The sequence below is a fragment of the Dasypus novemcinctus genome, chromosome 14 (assembly GCF_030445035.2).
Source record: "Dasypus novemcinctus isolate mDasNov1 chromosome 14, mDasNov1.1.hap2, whole genome shotgun sequence".
NCBI classification, from domain to species: Eukaryota; Metazoa; Chordata; class Mammalia; order Cingulata; family Dasypodidae; genus Dasypus; species Dasypus novemcinctus.
The window spans coordinates 77965332-77992365 of NC_080686.1; the positions used below are offsets into that span (position 1 = coordinate 77965332).

At 35.2% G+C, this 27034-nt stretch overlaps 1 pseudogene; it reads right to left on the bottom strand.

Annotated features, from left to right (window-relative positions):
• Positions 1-2211: 2211 nt before the first annotated feature.
• LOC101441343 (ribosome biogenesis protein BRX1 homolog pseudogene) overlaps positions 2212-27034 on the bottom strand; it is a 56121-nt pseudogene continuing 31298 nt past the window's right edge.

The following is a 27034-nucleotide window of genomic DNA, read 5'->3' on the forward strand; positions in this document are numbered from 1 at the left end:
CTTCCCATTAAGGAGCTTACATTTTGGTGCGAGAGGAAAAATAATATACAATGACAGGGTAATACTAATAATATTAACAATTAGCCCTACATCAAACTTGTGATGTAAGTATTAATTTCCCCCCATTTTATATATGAATGAAATTGAGATATAAAAAGTGATTAATTAATTAACCCAAGGTCACACAGCCAGAACATAGCAGAGCTCACATTCAAAATATTGCTCTTATCCCACCACTCTATACTGATTTGGAAGGAACCCTACAATAAGAGGAAATTCTTGCACATATTTTAGCAGATAAAAGAGGATGCTGACAAACTCTTGAGGACGAGGGAGCCATTAGTGGAGTTGACATTAAAAAACAATTTTATTGAAGTGTAACTGCCACTTAATAAACAGCACATGTACATTTCAGTACTGTTAGTTTTCTAAAGTGTGTAACAAATTTCACACAGTTAATTATACCCATTTATGATCTCACAGCTCTGTACGTCAAAAGCCTGGTATGTGAAGGCTTGATTCTCTGCTTAGAATAGGATAAAATCAAATCAAGTTGTTTTTCAGACTGAGTTCTTGGTGGAGGCCCCGGGAAAGCATCTACTTCCAGGCTTGTACTTCTTGTTTCAGTTTCTTGTGGTTGTAGCACCCATGTCCCTGTTTCCTTTCTGAGTGTCATTTGAGGGCTGCTCTCAGCTTTTAAGTGCTGTTCATATTCCTTGCCATGTGGTTCCCTCCATGTCCAAGCCAGCAAGGTCACACCAAATTTCTCCTGTGCTTCAAATTTTTAATTTCTCTATCTCTGAATACTATATTCAGATTTCACGGTCTCACCTGATGAGGTCAGACACACCTGGGTAATCTTAGAGTATACTGATTTGATCTGCAAATCCCATCACAGCAACTCTTATATTAGCAATTGATAGCACAAAGTGTCATCACAATCAGGGTAATAAACATATAGATTACCCCAAAAGTTTCATCAGACCCCTTTATCATCCCTCATTCCTATCCTTTCCTGTCCCCTCCACCATTCCCTTTCCCAGACAATCACTAATATTTTTGACATTATTAGGTCATTGTTTCCAGTATTTTATCAAAATGGAATCATAAAGTATGTACTTTCATGTATGCTATGTGTAACAATACTTTATTCTTTCTTATTCCTAAATTGTATTCCATTATATAGATATATTGTAATGTTTTTATCTATCCTCATGTTTATGAGCATTTTAGTTGTTTCCAGTTTGCAGATTTTATAAATAAAATTATTATAAGCATTCATGTACATGTGTTTGTAAGGATATACACTTTCATCTATCTTATGTAGATTCCTAGAAGTTGAATGGTTGGGTCATATTAAGTGAACTTTTGCTTCTCTGAAAAACTGCCATACAGTTTTCCAAAGTGTTTATGTCATTTTACATTCTCACTAGCAATGTGGTGTGTGAGTTCCAGTTTCTCCATATCCTCACCAACACTTGCTGTGGTCAGCCTTTTAATTTTAGACATTACTTGTTTTAATTTTCAATTCCTTAGTGACTAATGATGTTGAGCATAATCTCATGTGCTAATTTTCCATTTGCACATCATGAAGTGACTTTTCAAAATTTTTTTAACATTTTTTACAAAATAAGTTGTTCCATATTGTTAAGTTTTAAGAGATCTTTAAATATTATAGATAAGTCTTTTGTCAAATATGCAATTTTCAAATATATCCTCCACTTTGTGTATTGTATTTTCATTGCCTGAAAAATCATAAGACAGAAATTAATTTTGATGAAGTCCAAATTTTCCATTTTTTCTTTTGTATGATTATTATTGTCATGTCACATACAAGAAATATTAACTTGAATCTTTTCGTCTTCATTCTAGTGATTTCAGAGTTTTAAGTTTTACATTTTAGGACTATGATCAATTTTTTTCTGGGGTTATTTTATTTAGAAAAACAGGACTATTGAAGCTACAAGAAATTCTTGGCATTTATTTTTCTTTCATTTAAATGTCACACCAATTAACTTTAAGACAATTCTGGGTAATGGAAGTATTTACGCCCTAAATACAAAATGAATATAAAATAACTGAAAAAATTAGTTATTCATTGATTCATTTTGTATTCCCCCGTTCATCTTCTGTTTCAATTTTCATTGCCATTTGCACTTTTTTTTCTTGCTTCAAATTGACTTTTGGCTCTGTATTTCTATGGGTGTTCCCTTAACTGGAATAGCAAAAAACATCTTCAGTGGAGTCATGTAGAAAAAAAGTCTTTGGTTCTTTCTTCTCAGTTTCTGCATATAATTCACTTGCTCTTTCTCTGTATTTTGCAGCTGTGGTGGATCTCATGATATGCCAGTGCATGTTTGGTGACCAGTAATGAGGCTTTTCATATAAAGTCGGTCCTCCAAAACTTCCCTGGAGTATTTTTATGAGATTTAAGACAAAACGAGGTCCTATTTCTACAAGAACAGCATCTTCTATAATCCAAATTTCCAAAACCATATCCTATTACCCAAAATGGTGAAAGTAAACACATGGTCCACAGATGGCTGGCTTTTGGAATGATACTATGGTGTACAAAAATTCTGAATTAAGAGTTCTTTTAGCAAAGCATAATGTGTTAAAAACAAAAGAGGCCAAGAACCTTTCAGTTTCCAGTCAGCTTTAGTTCAGTTAAGGTATGAATATTTTAAAAAGGGAATTTATCAGGTGGCCCATGAGGTGAATTTGAAAACCACCTATAGAGATCTTGTTTTTTCTTGGCTTCAAAATAGGTACATTTATTGCAGTTTGTCATTTCATAGATCTCATTAATAATAAGTAACTTATCTTTATGATCCACTTTAGGATCTGTTTTAGAATGAGGCATCAACATTTTTAAGTCTTGCCTTAAATGTCATGCTCTGAAATTTAATCCTCTGGAAGAAAAGGTGAGCATTCATTCCTTATACTTCCACTTGCCCTTGCAAACAGGGCCTAAGGTATACTCTCTATCTTCTTGCTCTGCCTCCTCTGCCAGGTCTTATCACAAAGCCCATAGCTCAACATCTCCAGCATCTTTATTCATTTCTTTTTGCTTTCTTTGCCTAGATCACCAAGCCTCCACAATGTTTCCTCTTGATTCAAATCTAAGGTAACTTTGTATATGATGTGAGGTTTGGGTTGTTGTTAATTTTTATTGACAAATGGATATCCAACTGTTACAGCACAATTGTATTAATCTTTATCCACTGAATTCCTTTGTACCTTTGTTGAAAGTAAATTGGACATGTCAGACAATTTTTGTACAGTCTATTTTGTTCCACTGATTACTTCCCCTTTATATACACTAAGGCCAAACTATCTTGATTATTGTAGCTTCATAATAATCAAGAACATTAGATAATTCCTCTATTCTTTTTTCTATTTTAAAGTTGTTTTGGCTATTCTAGGTCCTTCATAGTTTCATACAAATCAGATTGACTGTTCCTGAAAGTAATCCTTGTGTAAATATTTTGATTGAGTTTGTGTTGAATTTGTAGAGCAATTTCAGGAGCACTGAAATCTTCACAATATTTAGTTTTTTGGTCTATGAATACAATTTATCTCTCCATTTATTATTTTCTTTAAATTTTCCAGCACTATTTTTGTATTTTTAATATATAGGTATTTGCCAGTTTTACACTATAAATATGTCTACTGCTATAGGAAATGTTATTTTAATTTTGATTCTGAAATCATTTTAAATATGAATACAAATAAGTTTTGTTCATTGATTTTTGTATACTACAACCATACTAAAATCAATTGTGAATTTTAGAGGGTATTTTTTGTACAGTTAAGGATTTTTGCATAGATGATAAATTTTTGACAACAAGAATTTTACTTTTTCCTTCTCAATCTGGATGTTTTTAAATCATTTTTCTTTCCTTATCACATTGACCAAAGTTTATATTGCAAGGTTGAATAGAAGTGGTAAGAGCAGACATTCTTGCCTTGCTAAAGAAACTTTCCATTTATCATTAGCTATGATGTTGTCTTAAATGCCATTTTTCTGATCAGGGAAATTCCCAACTATTTCTAAGTTGCTGAGAGTTTTTATCAAGAATGGATATTGGATTTTCTCTACCTGTTGAAATAAGCATAGTAGTTTTTTTTTTTCCTCTTTAGTCTATTAAATATGGTGACTTTTCTTTGCAAAGGTCTGAACAACCTTACGTTCTTGGGATAAACTAACTTATCAGGGTGTATTGACATTGGTTTTCTCCAGGAACCAATTTTTGGTTTCTTGATTTGATCTATTATTTTTCTCTTTTATATTGTTGAATTTATATTATATTGAATTTATATTTATTATTTTTTCTTCTGCTTACTGTTTTACTTACTCCTTTTTAAGATTTTAAGATGTCAGCGGAGGACATTGATTTGGGACTCTCCTTTTTTTCTTACTATAAATGTTTAGTACTCCAAATGTTCCTCCACACACTGACTAAGCTACCATCCACAAATTTTGCTATGTAGTGTTTTGATATTCATTGATTTATTTTAGAATTTTAGTTAGGCATTCTTTTGACTGATGATTTATTTAGATTTGTATTATTTAGTTTCCAAATATTTGCATTTTTTCCCCAGAAAGCTTTTTGGTATGGATTTCTAATTGCATTCTAACTTAGTTTTAATCAAATTAAACCCTAATACAATTTAATTCCATTGTGATCATTATCTTTATTTTGTATTACTTAAATCTCTTTACATTCATTGAGACTTACTTTAAACCCAGAATATAATATTTCTTATTTTATGAGCTGGGTATACTTTAAAGTAACATGCATTCTGCTGTTGTTGAGTGGAATATTCTATAACATCAACTTATTAGAGTTATCTGATGGCATTGTTCAAGTATTCTATAACTTACTGATTTTCTCTCTACTTTTTCTACCATTATTGAAAAAATGGTGTTGAAATCTCCAACTGTGATTGTGAATTTGTCTCTTAATTCTTAGAGTTCTATCAGATTTTGCTAACTGTATTTTAAATCTCTGTATTAAGTACACAATTCTTTAATACTTTTAACAACTTTTTAAGAATTAGTTACTTAATCATCTATTTCTAGTCTTTATCCTTAATAATATTCTGTGCTCTGAAAACTATTTTGTTTGATATTTGTGCAGCAATTATAAATGTCATTTGATCATTGTTAGGATGGCTTGGCTCTTCCCATTATTTTCAATTCAATGTAATTGTGATTTTATATTTAAAGTAGTGCCATTATTTTAGGCAGCAAATAGTTGGGTTTTGCTATTCTTCTTACTCAACTAACAATACCCACCTATTAATTGGTATGACCCAATATATATTTTATTGACCATTTATAGTTAATGCGATCATCCATATGGTTGTGTTTAAATAGAGCATATTCTCTTGCTATTTGTTTTCTACTTATCAAATATGTACTTTTCCCCCTCTTTCTTTTCTTTTTTTGGATTGATTATTTCAATGATTTCAATTTTCCTTATCATCATAGCAACCAAATTCTTTCCTGAACCTTTGCTTTAATATTCATTATATGAATTTTTTATTTATTATAATCTAAATTTGAGTGATATTATACCACTTCATATGCAGGCTAAGAAACTCCCAATTGAATTTCTACCCACTCACCAGGCTTTATTCTATAGCTACCATAAATTTTAATTCTACATACATAATGTCCCACAATATATTACTATTATTTCTGCATCATTCAATCACCTTTAAATACTTTTAAGTTATAAAAATTCTTTATACTTATATTATGTGTATATATACTTATACACATTTACCTTATCAGAGCTTTGTTCTAAGATACAGCTAAATTGCTTGGAAATTTTGTTTCCTCAGAGGCCTGTTTTTAAGTTTTGTATGTAGCTTTTTATATAAAACCTGAGCAGTCTGACTACTTTTCTTGAGGCTCTGTGATTTACAATGTTTTCCTCTTCAAGGGATAGGAAAAGGAAAAATTCCTCACATTTTGTGATCCCACGGATTGTTCCCTCAGCATCTTTCAGATGATTCTGCCCCTAACTTCATGTAGTTTTTTTACATTCAGATTCTAATCAATCCTCAGTTAAAATTTTGAGGGGACTTTCTGAAGATCTTGGAATCTCTCTCTCTCCAATTCATTCTTTTCTAATGTTTTTCCCTGCAAACACTGCATATGTCAGACTTCATAGGCTCAGCTTTGTTTCCTGGCATCCACCTGATTCCTCTACCCTGTGCTGCAGCCTAGGAATAATTTCCAGCAAGTATGCTGGGATTTGTAGGACAAATCATGTCTCTTTATCCTTTCTCAGTGATTAGTCTCTTGCACAGCCTCTGTCCAATGTCTGAACACTGGATTATTTTTGTCTAATATATTTTTTTTTGAAATTTAGTTTTTCAAGCAGGAGAGTAAATCCAATTCATGTTATTTCATCTTGGCCTAAAATGGAAATCCTCTTTTTTTAAAAAATTTATTGAAATATATCACTCATACATAAATATACATACACAATTGGTGTATATTAGTTTTGAACTTACAAAACAAGCATATATAACATCAAACAAACATATATAACATCTCACCCTACCACCAGTAACTTACATTGTCTTTAAACCTTTTTAACTATTGATTAAAGAGCACTGTCAAAATATTACTACTAAACAAAGTATTTTCCCCTGACGAATCCAATTATTATTATCTTTATATCATTTATATGTGAACATACGTAAACAATTAAGTGTATAGTAAATGCTGTGAACCCACAAAGCAAACATGCATAACATCATACAGGGATCCTATATATCAACCCTCCACCAACACCCTGCATTGTCTGAGATGTTTGTTGCAAACCATGAAAGAACATTGTCAAAATCTCACCATCAATCATAGTCCTCATCTTACATTTGGTGTGTTTCTCCCCCAACCCACCCCATTATTATCTTTTAAATATATTTCTTTATGACAGAAGTTGTAAATTTATAAAACAATCATGCACATGTGCAGAATTCACAAACAACACCCCTCCACCAACACACCACAATGTGGTGTGTCATTTGCTACAGATAAAATACAGATAAAATAAGATCATCTGATCACCACCATGTCCATAGTGTACACTTGGCTCACACCTTCCATACTTCCATATCAACACAGTACAGCTTTTGCATAGATGCAAGAACATTATACTATTACTACCAACCACAGTCCACAGGTCACTCCAGCTATATTTTTCCCATGCTTCTCCACACTCCCAACACCCTGCAGTAGTGAAATACATTTATTCTAGTTCACAAAGGACACTCTTGCATCTGTACCATCAACCACAACTCTCACCCACCTCTTGGTTCACTGTGCTTTCCAGTCCCTTGATTGTTCTCAAGCATTCTGTCAATTGGCATTTACATAACTAGATTACCATTTTCAGACACATCCCCATTTATAAACTAGCTGTTACTCACTGTGTGTTACCATCCACTCCATACATTTCCACAATTTTAAAATAAAGCCAATCAAAACTTCCACACACATTGAACATCAGTAGTCCACTCAGCCCTTCTCTAATTTCCTTTAAGAATCCACCACCTACTACCAGGTCTTGAAGATATTTTTCAATAATTTCTTCTAGATGTTTTACCATTCTTGCTTTTATTTTTAGTTTTTTGACCCATTTTGAGTTAATTTTTGGATAAGGTGTGAGATAGGGGTCCTCTTTCCTTCTTTTGGCTATGGATGTCCAATACTTTCAGCACCATCTGTTGAATGGATTGTTCTGCCCAAGCTGTGTGAGGTTGACAGGCTAGTAAAAAACCACTTGACCATACCTGCGAGGGTCTGTTTCCAAACCATAAACTTGGCTCCATTGGTATTTTGTGTCTGTCTTTAGAACAGTACCATGCTGTTTTTACGACCATAGGTAGGTATTATAATTTGAAGTCTGGAGATGAGGGTTCACTTTTCCTTTTTTATGATGTTTCTGGCTATTCAGGACTTCTTACCCTTCCAAATAAGTTTAGTGATCATGTTTTCAATTTTTTCTTTAATGCTGGTGGAATTTTTATCGGGATTGCATTAAATCTGTATACCAATTTGAGTAGAATTGATATCTCAATGATAGATAGTCTTCCAATCCATGAGCATGGAATGTTTCTCCAGTCATTTAGGGCTTTTTAGATGTGTTTTAACATTGAGTTGCAGTATTCTGAATACAAGTGCTCTACATCATTGGTTAAGTTTATTACTATTTGAGATTCATCTGTCATATTTAATTTTCACCACTCTTTTGACACTTTTAGTTACTTTTATCGATATAATCTTCATTTCTAGAATCTCTTCCTGGCCTCTCTCTTCTGTTTTTTCTTTTCAGGCTCTAGCACACCCTTTAGTATTTCCTGAAAATCTTGTCTCTTGTTTAGAAATTCTCTCAGTTTCTGTTTATCTGTGAATATTCTATTTTCACCCTCATTTATGAAAGACAGCCTTGCTGGATATAAGATTCTTGGTTGGAAGTTTTTCTCTTGTAGTATCTTAAATCTATCGTACCACTTTCTTCTTGCTTGCATGGTTTCTGGTGAGAAATCAGCACTTAACCTTATTGGATACCCCTTTTATGTTATGCATTTCTTTTTTCTTGCTGTTCTTAGAAGTCTCTTTGTCTTTGGCCTTTGACATTCTGATGAGAATGTGTCTTGGAGTTGGTCTATTTGGATTTTTTTTGGATGGGAGTATGTTATCCTTCTATGGGATATCTATGTCCTTCAATAGAGTTGGGAAATTTTCTAACATTATTTCTTTAAATATTCCTTCTGTCCCTTTTCCCTTCTCTTCTCCTTCTGGGACACCCATGACATGTTTGTTTGCACACATTTTGCTGTCATTTAGTTCCCTGAGACCTTGTTCAATTTTTCCATTCTTTTCTTCATCTGTTCTTTTGTATGTTTACTTTCAGAGGCCATTTCTTCAAGCTCACCGATCCTTTCTTCTGCCTCCTCAAATCTGCTATTATATGATTCCACTGTTTTTAAAATTTCATTGATTGCACCTTTCATTCCCATAAGAGCTGCTGTTTTTCTATATATGCTTTCAAATTCTTCTTTGTGCTCATCCAGTGTCTTCTTAATATCCTTAATCTCTTTAGTCATCTCATTGAATTTTTAAAGGAGATTTGTTTGAACATCTGTGATTAGTTGTCTCAACTCTTTTACGTCTACTGGAGGATTATCTTGTTCCTTTAACTAGGCCATAGCTTCCTGTTTCTTGGTGTAGATTGTAATTTTTTGTTGGTATCTTCACATCTGGATTACTAGAGTATTTATTCTGGGTGCAGTTTTTCTCTTTAGTTTAGGGCTTCCTATCCATTCTCCCTTGCTGGTAACCACAGTAGGAGACAAGCATGTAGTTGGTGCTGTAAGTTGTGGAGGCTCAAGCTGCCCTCTTTGAGCCAGGGACCAATGAAGCTTCTTCCAACTTTTCCCTTTGCCAGGGGTAGGGACAGAGTCACAGCTGTGTGGAATATTCCACATGTTGGCCTAGACTGTAGTTGCCCAGAGAGACTGATGAAGCTTCACATCCCTTTCTCTCCTGCCTGCGGCAGGGATGGAGCTGCAGATGTGGGCAGTAATCTATGCAGTACAGGTCCAAGATGACCACAGTTGCGCTGGTAGACTTCTGGTTTTCAGTCTATGCCAACCAAAGTTACCTGCAGTTACCTATATAGGCTGGTGCAGGGCTCCTCAGCTTCCTCCCTGCCAGAGGTGGGGCTGAAGTCTGGGCGGGATGCAGGCTGATCTGCATGAAAGAAACTGGTTCCTGCAGACACTGAGAGTTTCAGTCAGCCTGGCTTCCCCTCAGGCTGAGGTGGAGTCTCAATGGTGGCTACTGTCCTCTTTCTGACTTGAGCTCATTCTCACCCCAGCTGTTCCCAGGGTTGTGTCTTAGCCAGCCAAGTATCTCATTCAGTAGCCAAAATTGGTAGCCAACCATCTCCTCCTCCCCTGTTTCTGGGAAAGGGAGCTTCCAATTCCTGTCACAGAACAGCTCCTGGGGTGGCTTCAGCCACCAGAGTAGGATAATCACTGGACTCCACAGCTTGGCCAGTAATTTCTGGAGAGGCTGGCGCAGGTCCCGGCAGCTTCCTCCCTGCTGGAGGTGGCACTGGGGCCTAGGCTAGACCTGCAGTGTAATCTGGATGGAAAGAAGCCAGTCCCCACCAGCACTGGGATTTTCAGTCCACCCTGCTTCCCCTTGTGCCAGGTCCGGAGTTAAGATGGTGGCTCCCAGCCTCTTTCTGACTTGGACAGGCTCAAACTTCAGCTGTTCTCAGGGTTATATTGTCGCCCACTGAATTTCCTCATCATAGCTGAAATTGGTGCCCAACTGTCTCTTCCTCCCCCATTCTGGGGAAGCAGAGCTTTCAATTCCAGCCACCAAACAGCTCCCCAGGTGGCTTGTGCCTCCAGTGGAGGATGGGCACCAGCTCCCGTGGTGTGGAGAGCTCTATTTATGAGTCTTCTCGGCAGATGGGCAGTCTCCTCCTTCCACTCTGTCAAGGATGTTGCAGGATGCTCTTCTGGTCTCCTGGAGCCCCTAAACAGGTGCTTCAGATAGCTCCAGAGAGCTCTGGGTGTTTGCTAACTGACCTGTAGCAGGAGCTGACTCTAGGAGCTCCTTACTCACCGCTATCTTGCTGGTTCTCCAAAATCCTCTTTTTTATTTGTAATTTTATGAACTAAATTTAGAAGCATTAACTGTTTCAGAGTCCTTGTATTTATGCAAAATGTAATAGAGTAAAAGTGTTGATTATGTCTCATATTTATCATATCAATGATGCTCTGTGTTTCCCACAGAGTGTTATAATAATTAATGGAATTTTTATGCATTACTACTCATCCTACAGGTATTTGATTCAGCACAAGTTTATATATGTAAGATGTAAAAGGCAAACAAAAGTATCCTATGACATGAAACATATATCAGAAATTCAGTGGACTAGTAAAGGCCAATAAAAGCTCAATTGAAACTAACAAGCAATTTCTTTGAAAATATAAGCCAATGTAGCAGTTGCTGAAATTTAAAACAACTTTATTAAAACCTACCAAAAGCAAATGGAAAAAAGAAAAGTTCACTTTAATTCCTCTGGGTAACATAAAAGTACATTTTTACTGTCAGAATATTTGCAAGTTATATTTAAAGATACCATCTTTGTGAATATTTATGTACTGTGAACATGACTCTCCTAGTAGTCAGAAATGTGTGCTCAGCTGTCACTCAGCAGTGGCTACTTCAAGGATGCCTGCTTTGAAAAAGTCATTGAAAGTTTGAAATGCCTTTCTTCAAGGATGTCCTTTTATTGGAAGCAGAAGGGCACCCTGGGAAAACACCCAAGACACAACTTTGCTTCCTTTTTTAAGGAAAATAACCTAATAAATACACAATCAAGTTTCATTTACTATCTATGTTAACTTTTGATGGGGCTCAGTACTTGAGCCTGAAAAACACTTTCAGAATATGGAATTTCTTTTTTATATGAAGAACTTTATATAATTTTTTGTTTAATCACTAATAAAAAATTTAAGATGAGAAAAATTAAATGAAATTTCTAGTGCAATTTTTTTACTGCTTGTGATGCATGGGGTTAGTGACTATCTCTGAGATTTACTTTATTCATTGTAAAATGTGTGTTATACCTACCACATAGATTTTCTCTGACAATTTTGTTGATATTTTTATTTTTATTTATTTTAGTATAGTTTCAGATTTACACAAAAGTTACAAAGATTTCATAGAAAGTCTCCATATATCTACATCCCAGTTTCCCTAATATTGACATCTTACAATAGTATGGCACTATTAATATGTTTCAAGTATGAGCTAATATTGATACATTATTAATTATCATCCATTTTATATTCAGATTTTATTAGTTTTCACCTAATGTCTTTTTTTTGTGTCCCAGAATCCTGCTAAAAACATCACATTACATTTAGTTGTTCATGTCTCCTTAGGCTTCTCTTGGTTATGACATTTTCTCAGACTTCATGTTTTTGATGACTCACACAGTTCTGAGGATTAGTGGCCAGATGCTTTGCAAAGTACTCCAGTATTGGAATTGTTTTATGTTTTTCTCATGATTAGGCCAAATTTATAAGTTTTGGAGAGGAAGATAATAGAGGTAAAGTGTCATTTTCTTTGTATCATATCAAGGGAACATAGTTCAACCTACTTATTACTGCTGATGTTGATTGTCAGCTGGTTCACATAGTTGTTTCTCAGATTTCTCTACTGCATAGTTAATATTTTCCACCTTTCCATACCTTACTCTTTGAAAGGAAGTCACTATGCATATCCCGCACTTAAAGAATGGGACTTATGCATCATTACCATGAAGGCAGAGAAGCTACATAAATTGTTTACAGTTCTTCTACACAGAAGATTTATCTCTTCTTATTATTTACTTATTTACTTACCTTTGGTTTATATGAGGATTAATTCATGGACATTTTCTTATATTTTGGTTTGTAATCCATTATTTCATTATTTATTTTGTTATTCAAAATTTTCAACCTTTGACTCATTGGGTCCTCTTTCACTTGGCTCCTCTGTGCCTCTGGCATACCCCATCATTGCTTGTGGGTTTGTTTGCTTATTTTTTTGAGCACGTTCTTACTTTCTGGAACTATACAATTATCCAGGATCCTCTAGTATATTTCCTGACCATGTCCAGGAACTACTTATTTCTCCAAGGAGCCCTTGTAACTTTTAATAGAAAATGATATTACAAAATCAATGTCTGTTTGCTAGGTGTGTTCATTGATATACGAGAGTTATTGTTTCTAAGCACTCTCAACTGACAGAGTAATCAATATATGTTTGTATACCAACCCTGTATGTACACTTTCTATTATCTATCTATCTATCTATCTATCTATCTATCTATCCTTCTATATCACTCTCACTCTCTGTCATCTGTCAAATCTACTCTACATAAAACTAAACATAAATTGATACTGATCTCTCCAACTGTAATTCATTACTACTGCATGGATCATTCCAATGTCCTCATCTTGCTGCCCTGTAACCTCCCCGTCCAAGTGAGGGAGCTGGCATCCATCATACATTTACTAATTGTCCAATACAAGCATAAATGTATGGTGGAATTGTTTATCCATACAGTGTGGGAAATATATTTTCAACTTTTTTACAGTGCCTATATGCACTTTTGTTTTTGTTTTGTTGCCTTAGACCCCACTCATTCCCAAAGTTATTTAGATCGGTACCTTTTCTGCAGTTCTTTCAGTTAGGTTACTTCATAAGTTAGTTTCTTTTGTCACAATCTGAATTCCATTCTGGGATTCCCTGACCTTTCAAACATTTTTTCCATAATTTTATTTTATTAACCTTCACAGCTTATGCTGTACAGTTCTACAAGTTTTGACAAATGCATAATATCATTTGTCCACCATTACAGTATCACACAGAATAGTGTAAATGCCCTAAAAAATCTACCTAGTTTCATGTATTCAACCCTCCTCCAAACCCCTTACAACCACTGATCTATTTATAGTGTCTATAGTTTCCCCCTTTGCGGAATGACATATAATTGGAATCATAGTGTGCAGCATTTCAGAGTGGTTATTTTCACTTATGATATGCATTTAAGATTCATCGATGACTTTAAAAGGCTTGATAGCTTATTCTTTTTTATTCCTGAATAATATTTTGTTTTATGGTAGTATTGCAATTTATGTATCCATTCCATTCTTGAAGGACAACTTGATTGTTTGCAGTTTTTAATGATCATGAATAATTCTGCTGCAAGCATTCACACAGGTTTTTGTGTGCAGGTAAGTTTTCAAATAACTGAGAAAATGACCAGTATCACAACTGCCAGACTGCATGGTCAGATGCTATTCAGCTTTGTTATAAACTGCCTAAGTATTTGCAATGTGGCTCTACCATTTTGCACTCACACCAGCTATGAATGAAAGTTCCTATTGCTCTGAATCCTTGCAACAATTACTGTTGTAATATTTTTGCATTTTAGCCATTCAAGTAGGTGTGTAGTGGTATTTCATTGTTGTTTTGATTTGCATTTTCTAATGACAAATAATGTTGAGCATATTTTCACATGCTTATTTTTCACCTGTATATATGTTCGGTGAAGTGTCTCCTCAGATATTTGCCCATTTTTAAAAATGTGTTCCTTTTCTTATCATTTAGCTTTAGGTATTCTTTGTATATTTTGGATTCAAGTCCTTTTGTGCACATTTTTTGCAGTCTCAGGCTACTCTTTTCATGCTCTTTACAGTGTCATTCGTGGAGAAGTTTTTAATTTAAGCAAAGCCTAATTTAACAATTTTTTCTCTCATGAATTGTACTTTTTGGTGTTATGTCTAAAATACCATCCCCAAACCCAAGGTCACACACATTGTTCTCTACGTTTTCATGGGAAAGTTTTATAGTTTTGCATTTTAGTTTTGCATTTAAGTCCATTGTCCATTCAGAGTTAATTATTGTGTAATGTGTAAGTTTTATTCTAGATTATTGCTCTTATTGTTATTCTGTTTTTTGCAAGTGGATATCCCATTGTTCCATCACTGTTGGTTGAAAGAGTCTCTGTTCTCTATTAAATTGCATCTGTGTTTTTCTCAAAGTCTATTGAATGTATTTGTTTTGGTTGATTTCTCATCCCCATCCTTTAACTTTAATCTTTTCAGCAGTATCATGGGAGCTATTTTAAGTCTTTTGCCTTTATATATAAACTTTAGTATTAGTTTGTTGTTTTCAACAGACCACCTTGCTGAGAATTCAATTGGGATTGCATTGAATATATAGATAAACTTGAATAGAATTGACATCTTAATAATATTAAGTCTTCCAATTTATGAGTATGGAATATTTCTCCTTTTGTATAGAGCTTCCTTGGTTTCTTTCTTTTTTTTCTGAATAGAAATTTGGTATAAATATTTTAAGATTTATAGAAGAATTTAGGCATTTTTCACTCTTCTTCTGCTTCCTGGAAGATATAGTGTATAATTGATGTTTTTTTTCTGCTGTAAGTATTAGAATTCACTTATGAAATCATCTTAGTCTGATGTTTTCTTTTTTGGAAATTTAAAATGAATAATTCAACTTCTTTAATAGTTATTGGACTATTCAGGCTATTTCTCCATGTGTCAGTTTTGGTGGTTTATGTAGTTCAAGAAATTAATCCTTGCTATGTAGTTTATCAAATTTGTGAATGGAGACATTTGTAGTTTTCTTGTATAATAATTTTAATGTCCATCTGATCAGCAGTGATGCGTCCCTTTCATTTATATTTTTTTAACATTTTATTGTCCTAACTTGGCTAGCCTGACTAGAGGTTTATGAATTTCATTGAACTTTTCAAAGAAGTAGAATTTTAGTTTCATTGATTTAGTTTCATTGTTGTTTTCCTCTTTTCAATTTCATTGATTTCTACCCTTTTCTTTTCCTTTCTAAAGGCATAATAGCAGACTGTTGGAACCCTGCTCACATTTCCAAACTATGGATCAGGAAGTGAGACATTATTTCCATCTCCTAGGCAGGAGACTCACTGCAGAGAGGCTAGCAAAGGACCTAACAATGCCCTTCACCCAGACCAGCAATCCCAGTATCCCAACCTAGTAAAAGCATGACTCAGATAATCACTGATGGAAAGATGTTCACTCACTAGAAAAGAGAACAAGGCCAGCTTCACTGGTGGGCATTGGTATATCTCTGACCAAAAGGTCCCAATCCTGTCTGTGACAGACAGAGGAAGAAGATTTGATTTAAGCCCAGCCCTGATGTGCCATCCTGGAAGGATCCTGCCTCCTCCCCTGCCAAGAACAGACATATATGCAGGAGGGTGAAAGGGCTTAGCCTGATGTCATAAAACATGCCCACTTTAGCCTGTCACCAGTGAATGTTATATATACTTGGAACAATAGGGAAAGAAATTTGCTGACAGTCACTTATCTGCCAAACAATGTCTTTATACGTAGGCATTCTTAAAAAGGGAGTCATCCACATTTATCATCTCATCCTAGGAGCCACGCTAATACAGTTCTAGGCACAGGGTTTATTTATGGGTCACAGGGAAGCTGTCAGGCCGAGATCAGACCATCCCCTAGTATGGCAGTTTGATATTATTGGTGAATTCCAAAAAGAAATACTGATTATGTTTGTAAACCGATCTGTTCCTCTGGGCTAGATTATACTGGATTCAGAGGTTTTACATTTCCTAGATTAAATAATGATTAAGGCTTTGATTGGGCTAAGTCAGCAGGACATTGAGTACCCACCCCATTGGTGGGCAGGGACTCACACAGAAACTGCACCACAGAGAAGGGAGGTTGGAGTTTTGATCCTGGAGCCCGAGAAGTAAATACACAGAGAAGTAGATGCCTGAGGAAAGAAAGAAGGCTCTCTTAGACATGGTAGAGGTCCCAGGAAGAGAGATGAGCCATTCGCCTGATAGTCTACAGCTGATCTTGTGGAGAGAACACAGCAGCTGAGCCTGGAGAGGAACAAGCCCCCAGAGCCTATAGCTGATATTGGAAGAAGCTGGGACCATGGAGCCTTAAGAGGAAGAGGGAGCATGAACCCTTGCAGACACCGGCAGCCATTGTGCTCCAACATGTGGCAAAAGACTTTGGTGAGGGAAGTATTAATAACTTATGCTTTATGGCCTGATAACTGTAAGCTTTTACCCCAAATAAATGCTGACTAATATACCCACCATATATAATTTTTTCTTTCCTATTTTCTAATATATGTAATTAATACAATTGTCCATTCTACAAATTTTGTAAGTTACATTTTCATTTCGTTTAAAAAAAATTTAATTTCCAACAAGATAAATTCTTTGACTCACTGGATATTTAGAAATGTATTGCTTAATTTCCAAATTATTTTGAAATTTTCCAATATTGTTCTGTTATTGATTTCTAGTTTAAGGCTATTGTGTTCAGAGAGCATATATTACATAATTTCTCATTTTTAAAATTGGTTAAGGTGTGCTTTATGACCTAGTCCATGGTAAAAATTGGTGAATATTCCTCGTGAGCTTCAGAAGAAAGTATATTTTGCTCTTGTTAGATGAAGAATTCTAATATGACAATTAGATTAACTTGATTGATAGTGTTGAGATCAATTATATCCTTACCGATCTAACTGATTTATGTATTAATTACTGACAAGGATTTTGAAGTCTTCAATTATAATAGTGGATTTATTTCTTCCTCTTTTCAATTCTCTCAGTTTTGTCCTCATATATTTTAATATTCTATAGCTAGTTGTCCTACTGCTAGATGCATATAAGTTTAAGATAATGTTTCCTTGGAGAAATAATCCCTTTATTATTAATGCAATTCTTCTCTTTATTCCTGATTGTTTTCCTTGATGTGTTATCTGCTTTGTCTGAAATCAATTCATGTTATCCAGCTTTCTTTTGATTAATATTAAAATGGTATATATTTCTCCGTTCCTTTATTTTGACATTTATCTGCATCTTTATATTAATATGGATTTTTAAAGAGAGCATACAATTATGCTCTGGTTTTTGTTTCTTTGTTTTCTTTTATCCATTCTAATACTCTCTGTCTTAATTAGTGTATATAAACCATTTATGTTTAAAATGATTATTATACAGTTGGGTAATATCTACCATGTTTGTAAGAATTTCTACTTATTGTTCTTTCTTGTTTTCCTTCCCCTCCTTTTCTACCTCATCTGTATGGTTTTGGTGAGAAGCTAATTGTATTATCCTTGCTTCTCAATAGGAAAATTTCCCAGACCCCAGCTTCTTTCATGATTTCCTCTTTGTCTTTTAGTTTTTGTAGTTTGAACAAAATATACCTGGGTATTGTCTATTGGTATTTGTATGACTTTCCTAGAGATGTTGTAGCAAAATATCACAAAGTGGGGAGCTTAAAAAAACAGAAATATGTGCTCTAATAATTCTAGAGGCCAGAGCATCAAAATAAGGAGTTAGCAGTGCCGTGCTCTTTTTGAAGGCTCTTGGGAAGTACCCTTCCTTGCAGCTTCATCGCTTCAGTTGATTGTTGTCAATCTTTGACATTTCTTGGTTTGCAGCTGCATATACTCCAAACACTGCTTCAGCGGTCACATGGCCATCTTCCCTGTTTTACTATGTCTCTGTCTCTTTATTGGAACATCAGTTATTGGATTTTGGTCCAAAGCTAATCAGTATGTCCTCATTTTAAATTGATTACATCTGCAAAGACACTATATCCAAATAATTTCACATTCACAGGCGCTGGTAATTAGAACTTCAGCATACCTTTTGGAGCAGGGAGGGGCAGGCAAAAATCAATCCATAATAATATTTAACCTCTTTGGTGTTCTCTGAACTTCCTGGATCTGTGGCTTGGTTTCTATCCTAAATTTTGGAAAGTTCTCAGCCATTATTGCTTCAAATCTTCTGTTCCATTCTCTCTTTTATTTTTGGTATTCAAATGTGAATATGCTATACCTTTTGAAATTTACAATTGTTCTTAGATGTTCTGTTCCACTTCTTTTCTTTCTTTTTACTCTTTGCATTGCAGTTGGGAAGTTTCTTTTTACTTATTTTCTTTCTTTGTTCATATCAAGTCCACTGATGGACCCATTGGATGTATACTTCATTTCTATAACAATGTTTGTGATTTCCAGCATTTCTTTTATATTCCATTTCTGCTTACATTATCCATCTGTTCTTGCATGGTGTTGTCTTCTTTTTCATTAGAGCTCATATAATATTAATCACAGTTATTTCTATATCACCTGTATTAGTCAGCCAAAGGAGTACTGATGCAAAGACCAGAAATCCGTTGACTTTTATAAAGGGTATTTATCTGGGGTAGAAGCTTATAGTTACCAGGCCATGAAGCCCTCACTAAAATCTGTTGCCACATATTGGAGCAAGATGTCTGCCAATGTCTGCAAGGGTTCAGGCTCCCTCTTCCTTTTTGACTCCATTGTCCCAGTTTCTTCCAATATCAGCTATAGGGTGGGATAAGTCTCATCTCTTTCCTGGGGCTCATTCCTATCTGGGCTCAGCTGCTCTGTTCTCTCTACAAGGTCAGCTATAGACTATCAGGCAAACAGCTCCTCTCTTGTCAGGGCCTCTGTTGTATCTAATGTATCTGTTTCTCTGTGTGTTTACTTTGCAGGGCTTCAGCTCAGAACTCCCACATTCCTTCTCTGCTGTGTCATTTCTCTGTGAGTCCCTGCTCTGACATGGCCCAATCAAAGCCTTAATCATTATTTAATCAAGTAAAAGTGAAACTTCTGAATCCAATAAAATCTCATATGGCCAGAGGAACAAGCCAGTTTACAAACATAAGCCAATATCTACTTTTGGAATTCATAAATAATATCAAACTGCTACATCACCTGATAATCTGAACAACTGTATAGAACTAAGACTGGTTCTGCTGATTGCTTTATCTTTTCAGACTGTTTTTTCTTGCCTTATTTATGTCTTGCTATTTTTGGTGAAAGATAGACATAATGTACTGAGTAGTATTGGGCTTTTGGTGTATGATATATTTATGTTAATTTGGCTAGAATTTGGGCTGTCTTTAATGGCTGATGTAGCCTTATGTGCCAAAGGCTACAAATACCTCTGCAGACTTTGTTATTGTCTAGTCTGGGTTTCCTAAGTACTTTTCCTCAAAGAGACACTGTACATTTCAAATCTGTCTGCTGCAACCCACTATTATTATACTGGAATTGTTTTGGTGTTGTGATAAACTGTGAGGTGGGGGATCATCCTATAATCTTTCTATTAAATCCCAGTGTTTTAATGGGGCTATGTCTATGGTGTATATCTTTCAAAAGGATTTCTCCAGTCATGTAGCAATAATTCTTTCAGTCCCCAATTCCTTCCTTGACTGTAGTTTCCCCAATCTACTTTCTTGAAGTATTGGCCTTTGTGACTGTGTTTTGTTTTGTTTTGTTGCCACTTTGGGTGAGAAAAGAGGTTGAAGTGTGTTGGAGTAAAAGGAATTCTGCCAGACAGCATTTGGCTAGATTTCAGTTTTTACTCTTCCCCCTCTCTTACCAGAACCACCGGGATTTTTCTCAGTCTCTTAACATGAGAACCTGATAGAGTTCCTAGAGGTAAAGCCTATGAAAGTATGGGGGCATCCTTAAGAATGTGTAGGAGTTAACTCATCTCACCTTTGTTCACACTAGATCTCTAGAAATTTGTCAGAATGCCATTGGAATATTTTTACCAGTTTATGGCTCCAGTAGCTTCTGATCTGGATAAGTAGATCTCAGCTGTGGCTGTCCAAATTCACCTGGATCTCTAGGTATGGGGGTGGCAATTTCCTTTCAACTTCAGTTCTCTACTGACTAAAAGAAAATTATTTTAAATTTGTTCAGCTTTTTCTTGTTGTAAAGACAGGGGTGATGTTTGCAAAGTGCTTTAAGTGTCATAGTGGAAACCTACAGTCCATGATTATATAGTTTAAGTACATAAAATATTACCATTATCTGTATTACACAGTAAATAATGAATAAATATCAGTTCCATGATCTTCTTTCAATAAAACTAAATTGGTGGACACCCACCAATTTCTGGGTATTCAGCAGGGTAATCTAGAAACTGTAGTGACACCACTTAACTTTGGTCTTCGAAAAGTCCTAGTGGTTTTACTGCTCTCTCAGTCTACAGCAAATCATTTTCTCAGCTGCAAAGAACTCACACTCTTCATCATCTTCCCACTTAGCAGTCTTAAACTCAAACTGTATTTGCACTTAGTAAGCATTTTTATTTTCATTCATCTACCATAGCTACCATAGCAACCATCTAACAGTAGCAATGAGATATAGAAGCTGCAAAGATCATAGGTAACTTGAAAATAAAAGTAGATGGCTCAGAATTTATTAGAACTTTTTATATTATTCAATTGTTAGAGCATATGTAACCAAACCAAAGCTTCAGAATTTTTTTCACATTGTACAATGTTGTAAAAGAGTTTCCCTTTCATGAATATCTAAACCCATCTCTGAATCATATTTCATAACACAGAGTAATAGGTGTCTGTCCCATGTGCATATGCAATTGACATCCTTAATATGGTAGTCATCATCTGGTACAGTTATACCACTCACGCTATAAAGTTACAGTTGTTTCAAAAGGATTCTTCAAAAAAATCCATGTTTTAAAATCAGAATCCATTATCATATCTGAAGTGGTAAAATGATCTTAAGTAATGCATTTTATGTAGTTAGCAAAATTTAATCTTGATATCTATTAGTCATTTCTCATATTATGTGAAGACATAAAGACATATTAATGGCCAAAATATATAATGGAAAATGTTAGGGACTTTCCCTCAAATATGTGTGCATGAACCATTCAGGTGAAAGGGAAAAAAAGCTTTGAAAATGATTTCAGAATAACTAAGAGTATGTAAGGCACTCATTACACAAGCAACTGCATTCAGTTCTTTTTATTCAAGAATTGAACGTGTGTTAAGAGTTAAACAGCCTATTTACCCATCATTTCTCAAAACCTCTGAAACTGTCTCACTTTCTATATTTATGCTTTTGATACAGAACCAAAATAAAGTTTTGATGTGGGGCAGAAAATAAGATTCAGGTTGAAGTCTAGTTTTATTCTCCTATTTCTCATATCCAAAAAGACTTCTAATACCATTATTCATAATTACATTTTTTATCTACAATTTCTCCTTGACTTATGACATGTTTTCAATTTATGGAAAGTTTGAGAGTTATGAAAGTATATTTTTAGGATTATTTTATTAATTACAAATAATTTAAGGGATGTTTTAATCTTAGTTTGGGTTTATATCCATCTGTGATAGTCCCAATTCTCTTGTGTGTATAATATTTTCTTCCTTTATTTTTTTATTATTTTTTTTCACTTTTAAAGAAGCTTTAGATTGCATAAATGTTCCATAAAAAATATGAGGGATTCCCATGTGCCCCACTCCCTCCCCCTCCTACACTTTTCCACATGAACATCCGTCACTAGTATGGTACATTTGTTTCAATTAATACATATTGAAGCATTGCTACCAACTATGGATTACAGCTTACATTATAGTTCACACCCTGTCCTGCTCAGTTTTGTAGGTTATGACAAAATATACAATGGTCTATATCCATCACTGCAATGTCATTCAGGACAACTCCAGTGTTCTGAAAATGCCTCCATATTACATCCATTCTTCCCTCTCCCATCCTTCCCATCCCTCTGGTGGCCACTGCCTTTATATCTATGATAAGAGTTCTTCCATTTCTAGAATAATAAGTCAATAGTAGAATTATAATAAGTCTACTTTAGTTTATTATTCATTCCACAGCCTTAAGAACCTTGTGATGGTGATGCCCACTCTGCTTCTAATTGAGAGGGAGTATAGATCTCATGGGTCAGATGGATGCAACTATCTTGCTTGCAGTTACAGATACTCTCTATTCCTCTGGATAGGCTTTGCCCATCATCATTCCCTTATTAATAGTCCTAGGTGAGTCCAATGAACTTAAGAGTATGTGTTGCAACTCTGCTGAAATACAGGGCTCAACTGACACATAAATGGATCAAAGATTTAAGTCTCTGAGATACACATTTATCAAGTATAGTGCTAATTAAGTTTCAAGTAAAAGGGGCAGAAGAGCCAGGTATACAAAACCTGTAAATGAGTCTAACACTGTTACATTGGGTAGCATAAATTTCAAAGTAAGGTCCACTGACAGCGTGCCAAATTTCTGGAAAGAAGGGCATCTTATAATGATGACAGGCACAATGTCTAAAAATTTTTTTTAAATTTTTTAGTATGTCAGTTTCTTTAAAAAATTTTTTTTTGTATTTTATTGGTTACTTTAAAAATTATTTTCTTATTTTATTTGGTTATTTTGTTGGCTTCATTTTTGGAGGGGTTTTGGATCACAGATGGGTCACAACAGTGGCAGGGGAGATCACTGGCTGGTACAGGGTATCAGTGATGGGGAGATCCATGGGAAGGGGTTCACCTGGGACAACCCTCTAAGACATAAGAATATGTTCAAGTTTCATGGAGCAGTGCCTCAGTGGTTGGAAATCCACACAATAACCAAAAGAATATTGAATTCCCATAGCGGGGAGTTCTGCTAAATTCTCTAATAGGGCAGCAAGAATCCTTGTGGTGCAAGGGCAGTGCCTAGTGAAGAGAGACAGACCATTATACCAGTCCCTTGATATTGATGACTGTACTTATGAACCTTTTCTTGTTAAGTTGAAACTTAGCCTAGTATTATATACTGCCTAATAATTACCTCCTGAAAGCTTCCTTTTTGCTCAGATGTGGCCTCTCACAAAGCCAAAAGCAGAATTTAAATGCACTACCTTCCCTTGTCATGGGACATAATTCCCAGGGATGAGCTTACCTGGCACCCAGGGATTATTACCAAGTGCCAACTAGCAATGCATCTGGATAAAGACCCTGACCAAAAGGGGGAAATGGTAAATACAAATGAGTTTTTATGGTTAAGAAATTCCTAATTCTCTTAACATAAGTGGTCTCCCTTAATCTTTCCTGTTCAGTCTTTCTCTCTCTCTTTTTTTCTCTTTCCCAACTTGACCCTTAACTCTTCTTATTCCCTCTTACTCTGGCTCCTTGAGTTGTCTCTGCTTGCTTTCTACTTCCATTTACTTCTTTACTTAACTTTTACTCCTCCATCAATTTTCTTCTGTTTTGATCCCAACACATAAACTAACATTTGCCCTCCAAGATTTCCTCATCTCATTTGAAATTTCTATTTACAGTTTGTAATTCCTTTCATATTAATACTTTTCATAATTGACAACAAAATTATCTAATTATTTTCTTAATCTTCTTGCTATCCCTTCAAAGATGACTCTTTCCTTACTTCTGCTTTGAATAATTGAGATACTCCTTACTTTTTCCTTGGTCCTTTTCTCACAGCACACATTATCTGGACAGTTTTATCCATATTCTTCACTTTAAGAATGCCCAAATCTGTATTTCCATATTGTCTCTTTCTGACTCTTAAATTTCAGAATAATATACTGAAATTTAAGAATTTAAGTATAAGCCACTCATCTCTATGTTCTTCTATTCCTAGGTGTTTGACAGTCAAATTACCCTTCAATTTACCAAAGGGGAACTCTACATCTTCTATCACTAATCTATCAATCCTTGTTTCATCTTCCTGGATTTAATGATGCTATCCAAATCAGGAAGTTAGAAGTCACCTTTGACTCTTTCATTCCCATCCCCATCCAGATTTAATTTAAAAAAGAGTCAATAATATATCACTAATATGTATTGATCCTATTCATTTTTCTACAACCTCAAAAATTATCCTCTCATTCAAAGTACATTAATTGTTGCAATAATATTTATATTCCTCTCTTATTCCAAGTTTCCTTTCTTTCTAATCCATTTGACACTTTGAAATCCAGGATTATTTGTTAAAATATACATTTGGTCACATCGCTCCCCTCCTTAAAACCCTCTGATGGCTTCCCATTGCTTTCTTCATGAACTCCAAATTTCTTAATCTGGACACGATTCATTAAAGAGTTATCATTTCCTAACACCTCAAATTTATCTCTTGATATTTCTATACCTCCCTAGAGTGCATCCAGTCACTTTGTACCCCTTCCAGTCCTCCAAGTCAGTCATTCTCTCTTTCCCCTACTTTTGGTTGTCCTCATACTGCAGTGCAGTTCTAACCTAGACCTTTGTTGCCACTTAGTTTCCTTTGCTTTTTGAATACCTAATGCCCAAGTATCTTTTATAATTTCCCATAGGTTATTGCTTACTTTTCAAAATCATTTTCCAGTTATAGCCCTGCATCATATTTTCTGTGTATGATTTCATAGCACTCCATGCTTACCTCTGTCATAACATTTACAACATTCCTTTTCAATTTTAGTTATTTATTGCTCCCATTAGAATATAGGGAGTTAAGTGGCAAGGATATTAGATTGTTCATCATTGTACTATACCTGGTCCATAAGGATCTTAATAAATAGTTGTCAAAAGATTGACTAGATTGTCATCTTTATGAAAGCTCATTTAAAGTTTACTTATAGTGCAAAATAATTATCTCCTTTACTTGCTCAACTTTCTATTTTAGCTAATGCAACTGTTATCAATCCATCCACTGACTCAATTTATAAATATGAAAGTGAACTAGCACCTAACACAGTGTATTAGTCAGGGTTCTTTTGGGAAACAAAATCAACAAGAGATATCTGTAAATAGTATGAGATTTATAAGATTCTCTCACTTGACTTGGGGATGCCCAAATCCAGGTTCGGCAGGGAGGCTGCAAACCAGGGGCTCTGAAGAAAGTCCAATGAAGGTCCTTGATGAGTATCTGGAAGATGTTGGCTGCCCAAAGACAAGCTGGAAAATTCTCTCTGCATGCTGGAGTCACTTCCTATTTAAGACATTCAACTGATTAGATAAAACATCACTCATTGCTGAAGGCAGTCTCCCAGGCTTATTGCAGAGGTAATCAGCCTTCTATGCAGTAAACTCATTGATGGCTAAAGTCCATAAATTTCCTTATATTACAATTAACTCAGTGCTTGTTTGACCAAAAACTGGGCACAATTACCTGGCCAAGTTGACACATTCACCTAACCATCACACACAGTGTCTGCCTTATAATGATTATTTCACAATTGTGCAATCAATGAAAATTATTGAATCCTAAATTATTCACGATACCCTTATTATCAGTATTCCAGCTAATTTTTTTTTTAAATTTCAGATCGCTTGAATCTTCCCTTTATATAAGACTGCCTTAACTAGATCTCATTATCTCCTGCCATGACTATTAAAAAATATTTTTTACTACTTTCTTCAGTCCTCCAACCTCCAATTCATCTTTTAATTTCAACCAGGGACACTTTTGCTACCCTCCCCAGGTATGTCTGGCAATGTCTAGGACATTTTTGTTTGTGACACTGATGTGTCGGTAATGAGTGGATCAGGGACTGCTACTGACATCTAGCTGGTGAGGTTCAAGGATGCTGCGAAACATACTGCAATTCACAGGACAGTCCCTCACAATAAAGGACTGTATGACTCAAAATATCAATAATGGTGAAGTTGAGAAACAATTTGCTTGAATGTTCATTCTAAAATATAAACCTAGTCATGTTTATTTTTGTTAAACGGTCTAAAACATATTTTCTAGAAACCCTGGTATTCTATGGGGGTGCATCAAACATTTAACTAGAGCAGTTTTGGCCTTGCCTTCATTTTGCAACTGCTACAAAAAAATATCACACAATGGTGTGGTTTAAACAAAGGGAATTTATTGACTTAGTTTTGAGGCTAGAAGTCCAAAATCAGATGTCAACATGGTTATACTTTGTCCCCAAAGACTGTGGCATTCTGGGGCTGGGTGCCTATAATCCATGGTCTTTGGCTTTTCTGTCACATGGCAATGCACACGGCAATGTCCCCTCCTTTCTCTTCCAGGTTCTGTTGACTTCCAGCTTCTTGCTTTCCCCCATGGTTTCCTTCCTGGGGCTTTTTCTATAAACCCTTCAGTAATAGTATTAAGACCAGCTTGATTCAAATGGTCAGACTAAAACTAAAATTAACATTTTCAAAAGATTTTATTTACTGTGGCTTCATAGCACAGGACATGATTATGAACATGCTTTGTTGTTTTTTTCCCACCTTGGGGTATATAACTCAATGAACCACATGCCTGTGGTGTGTGGTTATTAAATTGGGATTATTAGTGAGATATTGTAACAAAGATTATTAATTGTCCCCAAGTATCTCTTTCTTCTGTCTTCCTTTCAATAACAGAAACTTCCCACCAAAATTTTAGAGGTTCACGACAGCAAAGTTAGAAACTATATTTCCGAGCCTTCCATGTGTGCTCCGTGATTAGACTTGGTCAACAGAATGTGAGTGATGATGTGCACAAAGCCACTTGAGCTGAACTATCTTTTATCCTCTACTATCTGCATGTGAAATGGTGATGACTGGAACAACCCTAGAAATCATATTTAGAGGACAGCACAGCCAG